The sequence below is a fragment of the Epinephelus lanceolatus genome, chromosome 5 (assembly GCF_041903045.1).
Source record: "Epinephelus lanceolatus isolate andai-2023 chromosome 5, ASM4190304v1, whole genome shotgun sequence".
In the NCBI taxonomy this organism is placed as follows: Eukaryota; Metazoa; Chordata; class Actinopteri; order Perciformes; family Serranidae; genus Epinephelus; species Epinephelus lanceolatus.
In genome coordinates this window covers 10,661,875-10,678,961 of record NC_135738.1, presented here as the reverse complement: position 1 = coordinate 10,678,961, position 17,087 = coordinate 10,661,875, and positions in this window count along the sequence as shown.

The following is a 17,087-nucleotide window of genomic DNA, read 5'->3' as shown; positions in this document are numbered from 1 at the left end:
CATGTGAAAGAGGTAAGTAGTAGCAAGAAGGCTGCTTCATATCATATGAGATGAAACGGTAGAGAAAATGCCTGGTACTCCGAGACAATAAAATGTCAATAACGCGGGATGTAAACGACATTCTGTAATCATAGAACAGAAAATGCAGAAACATTGAAAATACTATCCAAAAATTCTGCCTAGACTTTAATTTCGTGTAGGTATTAGGGATGTTCCCGGCAACGAATGTCCCTGTCGACTAAACAAAAATTTTAATTTCAACTAGTCGACTAGTTCAAAAAAACGGGAATCACAAATTTTATGGTGAATGTGCTCCAGCCTAGAGGTTATCATTTTGCATCCTGGCACGGTGTTTTCAGGCTCAGCATATTCTATTAACTTCCTGAAGCACTTACCCTCAACAAAGTTAAGTGGAAAGAAATATTTCGAGGTCATTGTTGTAATGAGTTGCGTTATCTTCTCAGACTGGCCGGCATCCGGGTGAACAATGACAAATTGGTCTGAGTGTGGCAAGCACTGCTAACAGCAGCAGCCGTCGTTCCATTCAATGTGGTTGGGCATTGCTCCAGTCCAGTGATTATATGCCATTTTTTTCCTGACACAGGCTACATGCTAATTTGTTTTCATTTTTCTAGATCAAAGTACTGCCAAACTGTACTGGTTTTGCGAGAGGGCATCTCTCCAATTTCCCACCATGCTGTTTTAAAACTCAAGTCTAGTTGAGCATTACCGTGGGGAGGACAGCTGTCTGATGGCTCTGTAGCACCCTCTAGTGGCAGGCGACTGCAAGACAGTTAAGCTGCCTTATACATGAATAAAACACTAATTACTTTTACAACTAGCTAGGGGACGTTAAATTGTTTGGACGACAAATCACACGTATCCCTCGTAGTTATCAAGAGGCTATATGTGACATTAGTGGGTTTTTTTTTTTTTTTTTGGTATTTATGTGGATGATGACAAAACTACTCTGAATGTGTCACATGAAACATTTTACAGTGATGCCAGACTGTTTCTTCCACCCGAAGTAAAGGGTGGAAAAGTAGCCAATAGTTAATGACTGGTGGGGTCTATCTGACTGAAATGTTGCATTTATAATAACAGGAGCCACTTAACAGAGTGTGGATTATTTTTCTGATAAAACATTATCTTTTTTGCCAGTCCTCACCACACAGGTGTCTCGGGATTTTGAGCTGCAGTGATGGAACTTGAGGGTAAAATAGCAACACTGTCACTGCAGACAAAAATAAACTTTGCATAAGTTAAAATGCTCCTTTTGTCAGTAGATCTGTCTTAAAACCAGTGAACATAGAGCCCTGGAACAATGAAATTAATCTACTGACCTGTACCAACATAGCCTGCTCTTTTTTACCTGAGACTCCGTACTTTTGTCCATGGATACTTTCTTCTTCAGTGATCTGATATGTCAGAGGTTGGAATGTTGACAGGCTGTGATCCAATACTCTGAGGTTAACCTGCTCCGGAGCTGGTTAGCTGTTCAGTGTAAGTTACCACAGTCATTTATATTTCAAATAGAACCAGCATTGTAGTACTGAAAACCCAGAGTTAACCCCTGAAATTATCTCGGTAACACCAAATCCTGCTTCGTAGTACAGGCCTCGGGTCTACCAGGCACAAGCCAAGGGGCCCCCGTGGCCTATACCTGCAAAATGTCACTCAAATTAACAAGCCCTGACAAGAAAGAAACTCAAAATGACCACAAACTGATGCAAAGCAACTGCAAAGAGACACCAAACCAAAAAAGTGGTTACAAAACAGTTACAAAGAGATGCAAAACAACAACAACACAGAGGCAAAACTACCACTAAGTCTGTGTCGTCCTCCTTTGTAGCAGAGGTGGTGGGCCATTTGCACATCCCTGCCCAGGGGCCACTGTCTCATAATCTGCCCATTTCTGTAATACATCACAGACAGCTTTTTAATATGCAGTGTCTCTCTCCAATAATAATAATAATAAAAAAATGATGTAAGACATGTGTGATCGGTGGAAGTGCTCTCCAGAAACAACAGATACATGCGAATATCCCCGATAACAACATATGTATCTTGTTTTTCCCCTGGCAGACACCAACTTCAGCTTTTCAGGAGAAAGGTGCTGTTGACCACGGAGTGAGAGAGGCAATAACAGAGACAAATGGTAAAAACATCTTACTACCCCCAGCTTAACTCTCTGATGGGACAGATGGGATTGGAATGTGGACCCATCGACACCCATAAATCACACACATTCACAGTTTAACACCAGCACCAGCTCTGTTAGTGGCGTGTGATCGATGCAATGTGTTTGCCTTCTTGCATCACACGAAAACACTTGGTGCGTGTGTCTGGGTGTGCGTAGGAAACATTGACACCTCGTCTGTCCAGTGCAGACATGCAGTATTATGCATTATTATACACACAAGGCAACACATTCACACACACACACACACACACACACACACAGACACACACACCAAGACATGCCGAGTTTTTTAAACACAGCAGTCAGATGAGGTTTCCACTGAGAAATTCTCAGTACAATGGCGACATCTGCTGGTCAGCAATGAAAACAACAAGCTACTCACAAAACCTAATACAATAAAACCACTGTTTGGAGCAGGCAAACACACACACACACACACACACACACACACACACACACACACACACGTGCACATAGTAGAGAAGGTTTTCTTTCTTTCTATGCAAGCGTAAAATTAGCACTATTTACCAAATTGTCAACAGGTAATAAAAATATCTAAAGAATAAGTTTGCAATGTATTACCTTTCCGCCCGTGCAATACAATGCCCGGTATTAATGCCACATCATTTTAGGATGGATGGAAAGACGTGAGTGATCTAAAGCACACTATAAACTCCTAATTTCCAAGTTGTTCCATTGTATTCACAATCTCATTTTGTTGTGTACACAGAGTTCACAAATAATAATGAAAAAGCCTACAGCAGTGACTGCCCCTGACTAAGTGACACACTTCATGGATATTTCATATTATAGTCAATCTATAGCGATAACAGTACAGAACAACTAATAAACTGTACAACTAACTCAAATAGTGCACACAATAACTTCAGGAAGTTTGTGTTAAAGCAATTTGGTTTCATTTTGAGCATCAGAGTTGTGTTTCCGTGATATTTTAGCAACATTTTCACTATTCCTCCTCTGTATTATGTAGTTTTTTAGTAGTCGTACATATTCAATAGGCTTCTTGTTTTGACAAATGTAGTGTTTTCTTCTCCCCGACTCTTGGCCATTTGCTCTTTGGTTGTTTTAACTGCATACTTTTCCAATGCACAATCAGGCTGTTTGGCTCTGTGAATATGTGCCCTTATCCCGTGAGATTTTTTTGTAACCTAAATGTAAACTTTAAATAATAACTCTTTCTTTTATTTGACACTGATGAAGACTCTCTAGCTAAAACACATTGGTTGTTTATTTTTATTTTTATTTTTAGTTATTTTATTTCTTTTAACCTTTATTTAACCAGGCAAGTCATTAAGAACAAATTCTTATTTACAATGGCGGCCTGGCAAAAGGCAAGAGCCTCTTGAGGAGAAGGGGACAGGGATTAGAGGGTATCAAAAGATAAAAGAAACAGCAACACATACAACGTGCATTACATAAAAGACAAATAGCATAAAGTGGCTAACAGAGAGCAGCATCACGTAGTACAGCAACAACAACAACAAAAAATGTATTAATAAATGATTTTTAACAATCAGAGTGCCTCAGATGCATTTTTCGACTGCCTGCCTGTACTGTGGACTGTCACACTGAGTGAGCTGGCCAGCTGTTATTCTTTATCTTTAAGTGACTCTTTGCCCCATCCTTGAAGAGCACCTGATTTTTTACAACTACCTACACAGAGCCTTAACCCAGTGCAGCACTCCCTATTTTGCCTCATTATTTCTTTTACTTATTTTTTCTCATAAAATGAATTAAATGCTGTGTTTATTTTCTGCTGCCCGGAACATCACCAGCACCAAATCATTCGACCACATTCTCATCCAACTCTACTGGCTCCCTGGCTCACTTTCAAATCCCTCCACAACCTCGCTCCCACCTATCTCTCTGACCTCCTCCAGGAGTACACCCCATCCCGCTCCCTGAGCTCTTCCTCTGCTGGTCTTCTGACCATTCCCACCTCGCGCCTCAGCACCATGGGTGCCAGGGCTTTCAGCTGCACTGCCCGCAGGCTCTGGAACTCCCTACCTCCAAACACCCCCTTTTTATTACAGCCTGACTGATTTTATCACAGCAACAATATGTGTTTGTCTATACATGTTTCTTGCTCTGTATGTTATTTTATGCTTTGTACAGTGACCTTGGGTGTTTTGAAGGGTGACTTTTTAAATAAAATGTATTATTATTATTTTATTTTATTTTATTTATTAAGTTTTCTTACACTCCTTAAAGAAGGCCTTGTGACCCCTCACCAATGACATTTTGGGGACCCCTAATGGGGGTCGGGAATCCGTGGTTGGGAACCAGTAGCCCATAGTACACTTCAAAATTGTATGTGGTTACCAAGGTTACAAAGACTACGACAATATCATACTCTCAAAGACTTTTTTAGTCAAGTACAAGTAAAATTACTTCAGTAAAAATATACTTGGATAAAAGTAAAGAGTGGATACGTTGAAATGTACTCAACGTTACTGCGCTACATTTTTAAAAATGGAGAAAAAAAATTCCAAGAAAAAAATTGTGTAAGATGATGTTATATTATAGACATAATAAAGTAAAGCACATTTAGGCTAAATATATATATATATATATATATATATATATATATATATATATATATAGTGCATCAACATGCCAATTATACAACCACATTAAACAAGACGAAGATGCAATTTAATAAACAACACACAATAAATACCAACAACACAGATGTATTTTAAACAATATGATCTCCACAGCAGCTGCAGCCAACAAGCGCACAACGCTACATTCTCCTCTGCAAGGAGTGAGAAGCATCACAGTGGGTGTGTTGTTACTCACCTGTCACTGTGTGAGACGTATGCAAAGGGAAGTTCTCCTTCAATCTGCTCCAGACTCAACTTCTCTGCTCGTTCACTCCCGAAACATAATATAACCAGTGCACTCAGCCTCTCTGTCCCAGTACAACCAGTCCAATCATCCTCTCAGTGCCACTGTGCTCCTCAGAGTTTGCAAACAGCTGAATGAGCTGAATGAGCTGAATTAGGCTCTGCAGTCACGTCAGAGGTTATTATCAAACACAGCAGAAAGGTCTCACACACCTCACTGACGGGAAAAGTTCACCTGGAGGGGTCACCATCATTGTAGCATTTAGCATATTAGCCACACCCAGCATGCACCTGTTGGGTGTGTTTGATTTGGATCACTTGGCGTGCTGGGCGGGTGGTGCAATGAATCAGTGATCAGTTAAGGTAAATGCAGCCTTTGGTGAAATGTAATTGAGTACATTAACTCAAGTACTGTAAACCTGCTGAAGTACAGTTTTGACATCCTTATACTTAGCTTGAGTATTTCCATTTTATAGGCTATCTGTTTATTCTTTTACTTTTACTACATTTATTTGGCACATATAGTTACTTTATTTATTCATTTTGAACATAAATAAATAAATAATAATAATCATCATAATCTTAATAATAATAAATAAAATAGAATATGCTGTAGGAAAAAATATGCGTAATGATATATAAATATAATGAAGCACTTTGATGAACTACAACATTAACTTTTACATGTGTTTATTAGTGAAATTATCATTAATAAAAACAGAATAATAAAATATCTTTCATAACGTAACGTTGTGGAGGAAGCCATTCTGCATTAGTACTTTAAGTTTTCATACTTAAATAGCCATAATTTGGTAGTAATATTTTTGGGGTTTTTTTAAATAGCATTTTGATTTTAGGACTTCTACTTGTATTGGATAATTTTAGACTGTGGTATTTATATTTTTACTTAGTTTAGTTTAGTTTAGTTTAGTTTACTTACGTTTTTAGTTTAGTTTAGTTTAGATCAGTTACATTTTTAGTTTAGTTTAGTTTAGTTTTTAGTTTAGTTTAGTTTAGTTCAGTTATGTTTTTAGTTTAGTTTAGTTTAGTTTAGTTTAGTTACATTTTTAGTTCAGTTTAGTTCAGTTTTGTTTAGTTTAGTTACGTTTTTAGTTTAGTTACGTTTTTAGTTTAGTTAAGCTTTTAGTTTAGTTTAGTTTAGTTTTTAGTTTAGTTTAGTTTAGTTAAGCTTTTAGTTTAGTTTAGTTAAGCTTTTAGTTTAGTTTTTAGTTTAGTTTAGTTTAGTTTTTAGTTTAGTTTAGTTTAGATTAGTTAAGCTTTTAGTTTAGTTTAGTTCAGTTACATTTTCAGTTTAGTTTAGTTTAGTTTAGTTTAGTTTTTAGTTTAGTTTTTAGTTTAGTTTAGTTTAGTTAAGGTTTTAGTTTAGTTTAGTTCAGTTACGTTTTCAGTTTAGTTACGTTTTTAGTTTAGTTTAGTTTAGTTTAGTTTAGTTTTTAGTTTAGTTTAGTTTAGTTAAGCTTTTAGTTTAGTTTAGTTTAGTTTAGTTTTTAGTTTAGTTTAGTTTAGTTTAGTTAAATTTTTAGTTTAGTTTAGTTTAGTTTTTAGTTTAGTTTAGTTAAGTTTTTAGTTTAGTTTAGTTCAGTTACATTTTCAGTTTAGTTTAGTTTAGTTTTTAGTTTAGTTTAGTTTAGTTTAGTTAAGCTTTTAGTTTAGTTTAGTTCAGTTACGTTTTCAGTTTAGTTTAGTTTAGTTTTTAGTTTAGTTTATTTTTTGGTTTAGTTTAGTTTAGTTTAGTTTAGTTAAGTTTTTAGTTTAGCTTAGTTTAGTTTAGTTTTTAGTTTGATTTAGTAACTGAAAATTAAATAGCATGGTAAAAAAAAAAAAAAAAGTAATCCAGTGATGCGTTGCAGTAGTACCAGCAGCAATAGTATGTTGTGTTAGTGTTGTAGTTATAGCTGTTGCAGTAGCAGTAGGACAGAATATGAGTAGCCAACCTGCTGCTCATTTCCTGCATTTACTTGTCTGTTCTATTCACATACTGCTGTCTTTTTTATTTATTTATTTTTTTATCAAATTATTATTTACATCATCAATGTAAAATGTCACCCTGCAGTACAGTGAGATGGTAAAAGTAGTTTAGTAGCTGCTGCAGTGTTTTACTTCCACCTGAACACACTGTGATGTAATAAGTGTTATAACTATTTTTAGCACCTCAGTATTTCAGTTAAAAGACAAATGTATGCAGCGCCGACATGAAGATATGTTGAGCCGTCTCTCTGTCTCACACCAACCTTTGTGATCATCCACACGCACACACCACCTCCAGATTATCCTCTGGTACGAGTGTGTGTGGGCGACAGTCTCTGTCCATCTGTGAGTCAGTCATCCATTGGACTAGCAGGCTGATTACACATGCACGGACACACGCGCGCACGCACACACACACACACACACACACACACACACACACACACACACACACACACACACACACACACACACACAGGCTGGTGTACAGAGACATTGTTCAAGCCAACTTGACCCCGTCATCACCGTCATAATCCTGTGATGAATAAGACAGAGACAGAGCTGGAGGGAGATGTGCAGGGGTGAATTAAAAAATAGAAACACCTTACATTAGCATTCAGAAGAACTGCAGTAGATATTAATCTACAGTTACTGACATTATTGCTGTAATATTATGTAATCTGGCAAGGGGACAACTTTTTTTGACATGCTGCATTTCTAACAATACAAAAAGAGAGAGCCACAACCCGAGCTTAATCTCTTCGTACTGATCCACACTAACCGGAATATTTGCCAAACAACAACAACCTAAAGCCACAAAAATGTTAAAGTTGAAACAAGATCGTTGACACAAACTTGCATCACTAACTTGTGCATAAGAATGATTAAAAATCTTGTGTTTGAAACATTTTTTAATCTTGAAATGCAGGTTTTCGAGCTTCACTTCCTTTAAATGGCCTTCTGCTACTCACAGAGCACTGCCAAGGTTACACTATTTATAATAAAGGACAAAAAAACAAATGTATTTTATGCTCTCAACCCTTCAGAAGCTGCAAGCTATCCACCTTATTTTTCACGGAAACACGGAGGCAAAAGAGAACGCAGCCAGCTTCCTTTTTTTTGTGCGACACTTCCGCTCCAGCACTCTTACCACTGTGTAAATGGGAATCGCCTTGTTGTTTACCTTGCTGAGTTTAGCTATATATATGTATATATCACATTTTTCACGTCACTATATCACCGTTTAGACTAATCTGATGTTTGTAAAGTCTGTAAACACAATGACTGAACAAACATTAGTATTTTCTCTGTGTGTAATTAATAACATGGTTATCGTAGATTAGCTGGGCTAACTGTTAGCTGTTAGCCGTTAGCCGTGTCTGTAATAACTCACTAAACTCACAAAGTGGCCCATGAAAAAAATATTTTCTCCAGCGGATGTCTTAGTTACAACATGATTGAGCTAACTGGAGTAGTTTCATTTCGTATCCGACAATGGGAGGCTTTTAACGGATGACGATCCTGATGTTAGCTTTGCTGCTAGTGTTAACGTTAGCTGTCCCTGTCAGCTGCAGCCACTGATGCTTTCTAGACATCTTAATTTCCCAAAACTGAATAAATACCACACATAGCAACACAAAACTTCTTTGCTAGCTCAATCATGTTGTAACGGCTGGATGGTTGATATGTACATGCTGATTCAGGTGCTGTCAGAGCCGATCCGCGCGTCACTATGGCTTAATGATCAACTCAGTCAATTAAAACAACCCGTCCTGTGTTAGGAGTGTATGTCGCTGACAGAGAGAAAGAAAGAAAAGGGAAAAAAAGATAGAAAAGCAGCATACACCTCACATATTTATTTCTCACAGTTGCGCACACGTGTGGCTGGCATGCAGAAGCACCATCTGTGTGTCGAGGGTACGAGCCGCAGCTTCAGCTGCTCAGGAGAGAGGCTGTGTAGCCAGGTGTGTTTTTTCACTGATTCGGTTCTGCAGGTTCTCTGCTGGTACACTGGAGACGGGGATCAAGCAGTTTGTCTCACTCGGGATAGATTGTGCTTTTTTGGTTCATAGTTTATGATTGACGTGCGATTTATTCACGTTTAGAGGGAATAAATTTCCATTATAACGGAAACGTGGGCACAGTTATCTATACAAAATACACAGACTAACTAACTAACTAACTAACTGATTGACTAAAATAAACAACTGAAATTTGAAAAAAAATTAGCTTGCACCGTTAGCTCCGGTAAGGGAAAGCATGACGGAAAGCGGCTGACCGGAAGTCACGCACAAAAAAACGGAAGTTGATCACTATTTACTTCCGTGTTTGAAAATAAGGTGGATAGAATTGACCTATGGCTAAGCCCCGCCCTCAAACGCGATGAGCCAATCACAGTGCATATAGCCATTCCCATACACTTGGACATTCTCTGCCTGGACGTTCATTGAAATGCATTACAGAAAGTCTGTTTTGTTCGGTTTTATGAGCTTTTTCTGAGATTTGAAGTTTAAAAATGGTCAAACGGTGTGTATGGGGTACATGCAACTCTGACACAAGGTATCCTGAGAGGCTGGGCGACAAGGTGTATATTTTACACTTTAAACCACATCTCAACCGAGAAAAGTGTCTCCTTTGGATAAAGTTGTGTGGTAACATTAGACCACAACATCAACTCAACGTGAATAAGATTAACACTGATGTCTACATCTGTTCTAAGGTAAGTCAACATTGTGTTTGAGGCAACATATTGTCACTTTGCTGGAAAGAAATATAAAGTTATCTTTAACATCTCTAGCTAACGTTAGCTAAAGTTAGCCTAATGTTAGCTCCTAACTGCGTTGTTCATCATGTCACCTTGTTTGCTGGGAGTTCATTAGCCTATTTTGTTCTAGTTTCGTACTTTGGTGATCGTACATCATTGTTAGCTGTTGTCCAAAGGGCTCTAGTTAAGCTAACGTTAACTTCTGGAGCTTAGCTTCATTAACTTATCTGTAATGGCAGAGATAACAAAGGTTGGCAAACGTTATGCTGAATGATTCAGTGTAAATACTGTAGCACCAAACTAACGGAGAGACACTCTTGGTAAAGATGGTAAAAAGGCCGTTATCCTTTTCTCATATTCTGAGCCAAAAACCTTAACTTCAGTGGCACTTTAACTTGTTGTCTTTGATGGTGACGGCAACGAGATGCGGTTCACAAGCGTACACTGTGACCTGTAAATTTTGGCTTGTAATTTAAGCTTTTCATCGACCTTCTCAACAATAAAATGATGAATATATCCCTCCAATACGTAGTTTAGGCCCTTTTGGTTACTTCTCAATGACATCTGATCGTTATGTCCCCAAAAATCATCAATTGCCTCCTGCGAAATGCCGTGTACTGTGACACCTGCCATAGCGCTGGTCACTGAATGTTGATAGTGTGTCCAAGTGAGTGAAGGGGGGCGTGGCTTAGCCATAGGTCAATTTATTTCAAGGTGTATCCCATTGTTGTCAATTCACTTCACGGCCTTCATCTCAATTTCTCTTCCTGACAGATCAATGCAACACCTCACTGTCTTACGTTAATTGTTCCTCACTCCAGGACTACAGCCTTTGGTGATACTATATGTAGTTCAAATCATACTGTGAAACTGCCTCCTAACAGATCTGACGATGCGCACTTAATGTGAAAAGGGTTCAGACTGACATATAGAGGTCTTTAAGTGACATTGTAAACTTTGATGGGTATACAGTAATATGTTTCGGGAAGTTCTGGGATGTTTCTCAGTATTGGATTACCTCTGCAGGTATTTATTACAATATTTGCTCTGAAAGGAAAGGTGACCCTTAAATGATTTGGTTTTATTTTACAGAGGTGTCTCACATAATGATTCATTTCAGTTATTATCAGATGTCATTTTTAGCCTCTGTAGCAGCATGGCTCTGTGGGTGGCAATCTGTCTGTCCAACGGAAATACACCACATCGCCAAAAGTATGAAGACAAAACAAAGTATGTGGGTATCCAAGCATTTATCACAAAACTGGAATTTCTAACTTTGATACAAAACCTTTAAAATATCATTGTTTGAGACAAGACCTGAGGAACCGTATGTTGGTATTAAAGGTTCTGATCTTGTGTTGACCAGCTTTTAACATAACATGATATTATTTGTAACCCTACTAGCACGTAGATTGATATTGTTAAACTGGAGGCAAACACAGGCTCCTGCTCATTGTGCCCTCATGAAGGATGTGATGCACCACCTGCATTTGGACATTAGGAAAAGATTAAATTCTCATTAAGAGGGTGTGAAAACAAATTCTACCAGATCTGGCAACCCTTTATAGACCACTCCTTCCCCTAACTAGCCCAGTTTAAATGTCACAAAACATGGTCAATCTGACTTGTTATCAATAGAACAATACATTTTATCTGTAAATAAGTCTGTTTGATTCTTGACTTGTTTAATATTTTCTATATTTTTTGTATCAGAAATTCTGTTTTCACTTTTATGCCTCTACCACTGTTTGTTTAACTTAAAATAAATAAATAAATAAAATTGGGAAAATAACACTATTTGATGCAGTTGTTGATACCATGAGGAAAATAAATAAATAAATAAATAAATATAACAAGCCTATTAAATGACAACGATACCTTTTCTTTTCTTGGTTGGTAGCAAAGAACTTCAGAATGACAGTATGTAAACATTAACAATAAGAGAGAGGAAGAAAGTGCAGCTTGTCCCAGTGTATAGATACTCAAATATTCAGAATATGTATAAGGGTTGCAGCGATGTACTGATTTTAAGGTACACTGAGAAATAAAAGTTGAAGTTAAATGGAGATCTCCATTTAAAAAAAGGTTTCAAGTTTAAATATAAGTAATAAAATGTTTGTTCAACGAAAAATAACTCTTCCATTTTCATTCCTTTAAGGTGCATTCTGACTGATAATGATATAAATTCTTTAATACTGTGATAAAGTGATATTGTGATTTTTTATTTTTTTTTAAAATATCTTTTATTAAGGAGATGGACAAAGGTACAAAGGCACAAAGTTAAGATTGAATAAGGTGATAAAACATAAAGTGCAATTACATCAACATAAAATAATAACAAAGAGAACAATAACAAGCTGAGTGTTATCCCCATAATCACAGGTCTACCCTCTCCCATACCCACACCACTTCTCCACTCCTCCCACCTCCCTCCACCCACAGAGACCCATCACTCCTCAGTCATCTCAGTTGTTGTACAGAGTGTTCATCTACAGCCATAACAGCCTTCATTTTATGAGATGGTTTTCCACAAGACTTTGGGCACCTTGGGGCATCAGTGAGGTCGGGCATGGATGTTGGGTGAAATATCCTGGCTCATTTTTCAGTTAACCTCAGAGGTGTTTAATGGGGTTGAGGTTAGGGCTCCGTGCAGGGCACTCATAATCTTCCATATCAAACCGAAAAAATAATTATGGACTTTGCATTGTGCCAGATGGCACTGTCAGATTGAAACAGGAGCAGGCCTTCCTTAAAATATTATAGAACAGAATAAACTTGGGTCCCGTCAGTGCTCTTGTGTTTACTATGATTCTCTATCATCTGCTGCACCCCAGCTCCCAGACTGGCTCAGTGTAAATTAGGTCAGTAGAGCTCTACGCTGGCAAACTCATGAATTATTGATTGAATATAGTCTGCCAATTTGGCAACTCCACTTTCATTTGAGTTTATTCATTTTCACTGGAGACATTCTGGATAATGAGCAAACTCAAGGTTTTAATGGACATGTAAACAGATAAAGACTGAAAATAATTGTGTTGGTGAATATAAATTAGGCACCAGAAGCTTGGTTTGTGATCTGCAGAGAGTGACATGCTGTTCACTGATGGAAACAATGAACTTCAACCCTTACAAAAAGCACCTGTGAATTTATCACATGCAAATAACTTTTATATATATGTATCACATGGGAGCAAAATTCACATGTGGTTACAGTCATATGTTGGAACATCTGGTTTAAGAAATTTAACTAGACACATGACAGATGCTCCAGATATTCAGATATTTTACATGTGAAATGTAAGAAAAATAAATTAATGTGGGATATGTCATGTAAAACAACATTTTATATATGTCTAATTTCTAACCTGTATAAGCATTTATGATTTTCACAACCCAGTCACCAAAAAAAAAGTTGGCATTGTACATTTCTGCAAATCACGGATTCATTACATTTGCATGTTATTGTGTACGGGATATATTTAAACTTCACAAAACAGTGCTGTGGTAAACATGTGGTTAGGTGTAGGCACAAAACCCACTTGGTTATGGTAAGGGAAAGACCATGTTTTAGCTTAAGATACCCGCTTTTGTGCCACTATCGCCACTGGAAATGCAGAGATGTCTTGGTAAAAACAGTTGCTTTTTGTGCCACTATCCCTGCTGGAAAAACAGTGATGGTTCGCGACAAAACATCCACATTTGGTGCCTAAAAAGCTGCTGGAAACACAGTGAAAAATAAATACATTTGTTTAAATAAAACAAAACAAATGTGGGTTATCTCATGTAAAAAAGCATTTTATATATGATCAGTTATTAAACTGTGTAAGCATGTATGATTTTCACAACCCAGTCGCCAGAAAAATGTTGGCATTGTACATTTCTGCAAACCACAGTATGTCACATCTGCACATTATTGTGTAGGGGATACATTGAAAGTTTAGGTTGTGGATAATGTGATTAGATTTAGGCACAAAACCCATTTGGTAATGGTTAGGAATAGATCATTGTTTGACTTAGAATACGTACTTTTTGTGCTACCATCCCTGCTGGAAATGTAGTGATGTCTGTAAAAACAACTGCTCTTTGTGCCACTATCCCTGCTGCTTCTGGTAATGTAGCAACATCTTGGTAAAAAACACACAACCACCTTTTGTGCCACTATCCCCGCTGAAAATGTGGTGATGTCTGTGTAAAAAACAACCACTTTCTCTGCCACTATCCTGGCTGGAAATGTAGTGACATCTGTATAAAATCTGTTAGGTTCCACAAGAATACAGGGCTGGACCCAGAAGCAGACACCAACACCGAGGTTTCCAAGAATTAACAAAGGGGTTTTATTGGCGTGACAGAACAAAAGGCGAGCATGAGGAAGCCACTCCGCGTGCTGGGGAAAATCTTGATCCTGGAAAAACAAACCAAAAAGGACAAAAGGCAGGTGAGGGAACAGGCAGGTGGGAGGCGGACAGGCAGGCATGCACCAGGGGAAAACACGAGGATCTGGAAGAGGCAAAAACACAAAAACATTAGCCTTCAAGCTAGCAGGGCACAAGAGCAAAACACACGAGCATGGCTGAGCAGGAGTGGTACCACGTAGGGAGACTGAATACTCTGGCGAGGAGTGGATGGACAGCCAGGATTCTTATACTGCCAGGGGATGATGATGATGATGAACACTTGGTGCTGCCTGCTGGGGAAGCCACGCCCCAGCCACACACACTCACAGGGAAAAAACAATTAGAGGGACAAAAACAGGGGAACACAGGAAGGAATTCTAATACCACCATGACAGAATCAACTGCTTTTTGTGCCGCTATCCCTGCTGATGCTGATAATATAGCAACGTCTTGGTAAAAAAAACATAAAAAAACAATTGCTTTTTGTGCCACTATCCCTGGTGGAGATTTAGTGATTTCTCTTTACAAAACTTTTGCTTTACATGTAAGTATATCTGCTGGAAATGTGGCAACGTCTTGGTAAAAAACACAACTGCTTTTTCTGCCACTATCCCTGCTGGAAATGTAGCTATGTCTGTGTAAAAAAACAATAACTTTCTGTGCTACTATCCCCGCTGCTGCTGGTAATGTAGCAATGTCTTGGTAAAAACACATCAAACATACAAATTTCTGTGAAGCATACTGGTGAGTATACTGGTGTCTGTGTGCATAATGAAGCAGGAGGTGGATAGGGTGGGGGCCAGTAGGGGCTAAACGTTTTGTCCTGGGGCAACCAAACAGGTTAATCTGGCCATGCTTAGTTTAAGACATAAAGCAAATAAGTAATTCTCATATATTTTAGAAACTATTGGAGGTCACATGACCAGAGAATATGAATAAAAGTACATGTAATGCCTGTAAACATGCTCATGAGAGATATAAATAGTGTCTTAAATCAGTTATACTTGTGACTGCGATGCGAAACATGTGAACTTCCACTTGAAGGCCGATCAGACGTCTGCCAACTCTCAGTTGACTCGAGCAGCATTTGACTCCAGGGTTGTTGATAGAAGCAGACTCTGTCCAAACGGCAACATTTTTTCCAGTGAACCTTTGTACTAAGTGGATTTGAATCGATTCCCAGATGAGTCTAACAGTGCCAATTTGTGTCAGTCTCTCTATCATCAGAAGTAAAGTGTTTTTTAAAAGCCATTCTCAGACTGCCGTGATTTTAAACTTCACCTCTCAACACTGCCGGTTCACGAATAGAGGGAAGTCTGTGGGTCTGATCCGTGGGTTGGCTGCTTTATAGATTGCAGTATTGTATAACAGATCATTTTGTGTGGCTTACTTCTCCAAAATGCAGCTCTTAGTGTGTTTGTAAGTTCATGATGTCTAGACACACATCCTGGTGGGTTGGCTGAGCACCCGGCCAATCAGACTCACAGGCCAGAACAAACTGAAAAAAAGAGAACAACAATGAGAACACCAAAGTAAGGACACAAAGTCTTTTTTTGTTGTGTGGTAAACGTGACCTTTCTGTTTGTCATCTTGGAAAAAATCTGATTGTGTGTGAATTACAGAGCCCAGTTTGATACTGTAGTTCAGTGTCAGTCACTTTGAAACTACAGTGAAGTCAGTTTGAGGAAATGTAGCGGCCACAGTCAGTATCATATCTCACATCTCCTCTGAAAACATACATCTTAAATATTCTTATATCTCTTTCAATATAGATTCTCCTTATTGCCATTTCATTTATTTTACTTGTTCCCCTGTAATTTGCTCCTGTGTAATTTATCCTGATGTATGTTACGTACCCCCCCCCCCCCCCCCCCCCCCATTTGCTTTAATAATTGCGGCGTATGGAGCACTGGATAACTTCTGTTATTTTAAAGCTGCTCTTAGAGAAATATTAGCAGCCTGTTATTATGATTATTATTATCTGACTCAGGTTACACTTCATCTTTGAATTGCTTATTTGATTTCTTCTCAGTTACAGTCTCTGTTGTCCACTCAGCTCAAGTCAGCTGACTGTTCTCACACGGCCTTCTCGTGTTCAGTGTGTGTGTGAGAAAGAAAAAGAGAAAGCATGTGTGAGCTCTTTCCCTTTTATTTTATTCTGTCTTATGAGATCAAACTAGCTGCATATGAAAAATCATTGTAGGTATTTTTTCATTCTTGAAAGGTAGATCTGGGGTTGTGACCTTTAACAGGATTAGGATTAAAGTCAGCTGCTATAGGGGGACGATAGGTGCTTTGGGTTTGCCGTGTTCTCTTTGGGAGTCTGGAGCTCAAAAAACAAACATAATATTGTTTTATCAGCTTAATTACTATTATTACTTTTCCCAAATTTTGTGAGAATTGCTTACAACTCTGATTTTGAGCTGACAACATGTTTCAGAAATCCATTCCAGAAACATCTGTTTGGGGGCTCAGGGACCCCGGCTGTAAAACATGTCTAAATACAATGGATTTTCATATGCTATATATCTGTGACTGATGCTGACAGTATATTTTATACAGCACTGCCTCCTAAATGCAAAATAATAATTATTTTTTTCTTGAAGTAAATTGCTTTTTTTGGGGGTTTTGACATGCTCGAAAACGCACTAATTTTTGCATTTATTGCGTTAGTGGGCGGGGCAAAATGGCTTGGCGACTAAACCCAAACGACCTCGTTATGATTCCCAAAAACGCCAAGACAAAACTCGAGGCAAAGCGAGGATCTATATAGGAGATGCTTTTGAACGGTGGAGACGGTTGAAAGCAGAGAGGAATTTGAAATCGGATGTTGAAGTGGCTACTCTTCTCCTTGACAGGTAAGCTTT